Raw genomic sequence first — 4612 nt, 5'->3', positions numbered from 1 at the left:
AAAATAACCAATGACGGACGGAGCAAGGAGGACATCAAAAGCAGACTCGCTATGGCAAAAAAGGCATTTCTGGCCAAGAGAAGTCTACTAATATCAAATACCGGCCTTAATTTGAGGAAGAAATTTCTGAGGATGTACGTCTGGAGTACAGCATTGTATGGTAGTGAAACATGGACTGTCGGAAAACCGGAACAGAAGAGAATCGAAGCATTTGAGATGTGGTGTTATAGACGAATGTTGAAAATTAGGTGGACTGATAAGGTAAGGAATGAGGAGGTTCTACGCAGAATCGGAGAGGAAACGAATATGTGGAAAACACTGATAAGGAGAAGGGACAGGATGATAGGACATCTGCTAAGACATGAGGGAATGACTTCCAAAGAGGGAGCTGTAGAGGGCAAAAACTGTAGAGGAAGACAGAGATGGGAATACGTCAAGTAAATAATTGAGGACGTAGGTTGCAAGTGATGCTCTGAGATGAAGAGGTTAGCACAGGAAATGAACTCGTGGCGGGCCGCATCAAACCAGTCAGTAGACCAAAAAAAAAACCGTTGGTTGGTCTTTCGGTTGGTCGTTTCATCGGCCAACGTATATTTGCTCCTTCACCGTTTCCGGGCCTGGGCAGTCGGTCGGTTGACGTGGGGCAGCAAGGAAGTCAGGGTTACAATCCCAGACCGACCCTTGGAAACTTCTGAGCGCCGCTCCTTGTGTGCTACATAGTAATTTCCCTGTTTGGGTTTTAGTTCTTTGGTTGATGTGCGGCCTTCAGCCGAGTTTTGATATCTGTTAAATTAATGTTCTTGTCTTGCCCCTCGGCATGAAATGTTTTAAGATAGGGCCTTCTGCCTTTTGATTGTAACTCTCCTTATGGCTTAATATGCGGCCTCCAGCCAAGTTCCATTAAAATTAAATTGCTAAGGCCTTCAGTCTATTTGGATTGAAGATTTAGAAAATATTTTTGGGTGAAACCTCCAGAAGAACCTTGTAATTCAATTTCTTGCTTGGGCCTTGTGTCTTGGATTTTCAGTGTGGCCTACACCCGATCTAAAGTTAATCAAGGGAGGTCGATTAAAGTTTTAAGTGTTTTGCATCCTGTTGTAATACTGTATGTTGATAAGTAAAGGCCGTACGAGATTAGCCGAGCGGTCTAAGGCGCTGCAGTAATGGACTGTGCGGCTGGTCCTGGTGGAGGTTCAAGACCTCCCTCGGGCATGGGTGTGTGTGTTTGTCCTTAGGATAATTTAGGTTAAGTAGTGTGTAAGCTTAGGGACTGAGGACCTTAGCAGTTACGTCCCATACGATTTCACACACATTTGAACATTTTTGATAAATAAAGTTTGTATGTTGAGTGGAACTGACAGGAACTCATTTTAGCCCCTTTCCACAACGTAATCCGCTCTGTCCTGCTAGCGCAGGCGTTTCAGTAGGTTCACTGTTGGCTAGATGTAGGCTCTCAACTAGCGTCCTTCGAACTAACACACGGCCATGACTGACACCGAGGCAGAACCAGCTTTCATCAGAAAACACAACCGACCTTTGCCCTGCCCTCCAGTGAGCTCTCGCTTGACAGCAGTGAAGACGCAAATAGCGGTGGTCTGTGGTCGGTGGAACGCACGCTACACGGCGCCTGGCTCGGAACTGTCCTTGAAGTGACCAATCTGTAACAGTTCTTTGTGCCACTGTGGTCCAACAGGTGTTCATACTGCCGCTGCAGATGCAGCACGATGCGCCAGAGCCATACGCCTACTATGAGAGCCATCCCTCTCGGTAGTGCCAAGTGGCTGTCCAGAGCCCGGTATTCTTTCGACCGTACGTTCTCGTGAGCGCTACTTCCAGCAGTCCTGTACATACCTGCTAAGTTTATGTGGCTGATACGAAATTTCAGTACAAATCATCATGTAGATGTAGAAAAACGCCTACCAACTTTCGTTTATGTCGAAGAACTCCTCCTTTGTCATGCGATTTTTTTCTTCGTCATTATGTGTTACACCAGAAGAGAAATTTGTCGTTGGTAGGGCATATTCTGTGTCATCAAGTGATCGCCAGTTTAGTATTGGAGGGCAGCGTGGAGTATAAAAATTATAGAGGGAGACCAAGAGATGAATACACAAAACAGATTCAGAAGGACGTAGGTTGCAGTAGGTACTGGGAGATGAAGAAGCTTGCACAGGATAGAGTAGCATGGAGAGCTCCATCAAACCAGTCTCTGGACTGAAGACTACAACAGCAACAACAACAAAATATTAGACCAGAACAATTTTATTACACCTACATCTGCACCTATTTAGGTGCATTAGAAAGCACAAGTATTAATAGAAAAATGGAAACGTCAAAAACACGACACATTACCGTTCCTAACATACCGTAGAAAACGCGATGCCATTCAGGACAGCTTCCACAAGTATTGGAAAGGAGAAATAGAGATCCTATACGGTTTTCAAAGGAATTTTGTACCATTCTTCTGCGCGACTCCTCCCGCCGGAGGTTCGAGTCCTCCCTCGGGCATGGGTGTGTATGTTGTTCTTAGCATAAGTTAGTTTAAATTAGTTTAAGTAGTGTGTAAGTCTAGGGACCGATGACCGCAGCAGTTTGATCCCTTAGGAATTCACACACATTTTATGCCATTCTTCTACCAAAATGGCAACGGCCTTGCCGCAGTGGATACACTGGTTCCAGTCAGATCACCGAAGTTAAGCGCTGTCGGGCGTGGCCAGCACTTGGATGGGTGACCCTTCGGGCCGCCATGTGCTGTTGCCATTTTTCGGGGTGTACTCAGCATCGTGATGCCAATTGAGGAGCTACTCGACCGAATAGTAGCGGCTCCAGTCAAAGAAAACCATCATAACGACCGGGAGAGCGGTGTGCTGACCACACGCCCCTCCTATCCGCATCCTCATGTGAGGATGACACGGCGGTCGGATGGTCCCGATGAGCCACTTGTAGCCTGAAGACGGAGTGCTGCAGCAAAATAATGGCAAGTGTTGGTAATTGTGATGGAGCTGAACAACGATCACGCATCCTTTTCTCCAAAGTAGTCCACGAAGGCTAATATTGAGAACTCGTGACTGTGGTTGCCAACAATGGTGCGACAATTTATCACCGTGCTCACAAACCCAGCCCTAGGGAATGCGAGCTGTCTAAAGAGGGGCTCTGTCGCCTTGGAACAAAGCATCACCATTGGAGAACAAACATCGTACCATGGGATGGAGCTCATCATCCCAAACTTTCGCATAATGCTTGGCGGTACTCCGAGCGTGCTGAGTATCCATGGGGGGCAGGGAATATCGTGATATGGCTTCCCAAATCACCACCGAAACCTCGCCAAGTTTCTTTCTAGGGACGTAAGCTCAGCCAGAAATTGAAAACAGTGTAAAGCAAGACTCATCTGACCAAAGTCTTCTTCCGTAGTTCCATAGTCCAGATTTGAAGGCTATGGCATCACCTTATCCTGTTACAGACATTTTCATTACTGATATGTGGTTTTGTAATTCCAGCCCCCTGAGTGGGGTGTTCAGTTCTCTAGCGGCTTTTGCAGGAGCTGTGGTCTTAAATTTCTTCACAGTCCTCTTCAGTGACTTCCTGTCATAATCACTCAACATACACTTTCGTCGCGTTGTGACTTAGCGGATAATGTTTTTCCGTTTTCCCTACATGCCGTACAAATCTTGGATACAGTGCCTCTCGAAACGCTCCCTTGATTACGGAAGCCCAACAACAGGAGCACCAATAATTTGCTTACATTCGAATTCGCTTAGCTCCGACATAATACACTCAGTTACACAGAAAACTTTTCTGACCATGACGGACATTTCCAACGGATTGAGGGCGTTACACAGGAGCCGTTCGTGGTTAAATATAACAGCGCAACTTGCAGATTTGGCTAGCATTTGTATTTATACTCAAACACGTATTTTTCGTGGTGTTTCTGTATTTATATCCAATCCCTGAAGTTACAGTTCTCGTCCCACGCCGATACCATAATGTAGCAAGAGCTCTGCATTGCCAGGAGAGGGTACATGGACTGATTTTTCTTGCAGGCAGATTTCTGCTGCGGTACGGATAACAAGTAAATCACAGTGTGTACGATATCTGATGACGTACTTTTACGTTGAACAAAGCGGGGCGCTAGTAGGCTTGTGAGTGAAACTTTCGATACGCCGTGAAATTCTAGCGGTATATGGACCAAATTCAGTGTCGAGTCCAGTCATAGCGAAATGTTGCCAACATTTTGACCAACGATGCACAGACAGATCGGAAAGAAAACCCATCGACCACGGACTACAATGTCAAAGAAATTTTTTTTGGTAACCTGAATGAACATCTGGAGTGGGGTGGAAGAGATTTGCCATTGTTGAGTACGTTCACGCAGCTGTTTTTGAATGGCTCCGCGACCATGAAGCGTACTTATGTCATCGAGGAACTGAACGATTGTTTGAGCATTCCGACTATTGTTTACAGGATATTGGTGATTATGCCGAAAGATGGTATCATGAATCTTTATCACTTTGAAGTGTAGTGCAGCATTCAATAAAAGTCACTTGACCTACCATAGTAAAGTGTAATTTGCGTTTAAAGTCCCCTCGTACAGTATTTATCTACGTTTCACTCTGAA

General features: G+C 45.6%; 1 pseudogene; it reads left to right on the top strand.

The window, feature by feature from the left end:
- The first annotated feature begins 2639 nt into the window (after window positions 1-2639).
- Window positions 2640-2757, top strand: LOC124557669 (annotated as a pseudogene).
- Window positions 2758-4612: the final 1855 nt, after the last annotated feature.

Source organism: Schistocerca americana, chromosome 1, assembly GCF_021461395.2.
Source record: "Schistocerca americana isolate TAMUIC-IGC-003095 chromosome 1, iqSchAmer2.1, whole genome shotgun sequence".
In the NCBI taxonomy this organism is placed as follows: Eukaryota; Metazoa; Arthropoda; class Insecta; order Orthoptera; family Acrididae; genus Schistocerca; species Schistocerca americana.
This window is presented reverse-complemented; position numbering and strand designations above follow the sequence as displayed.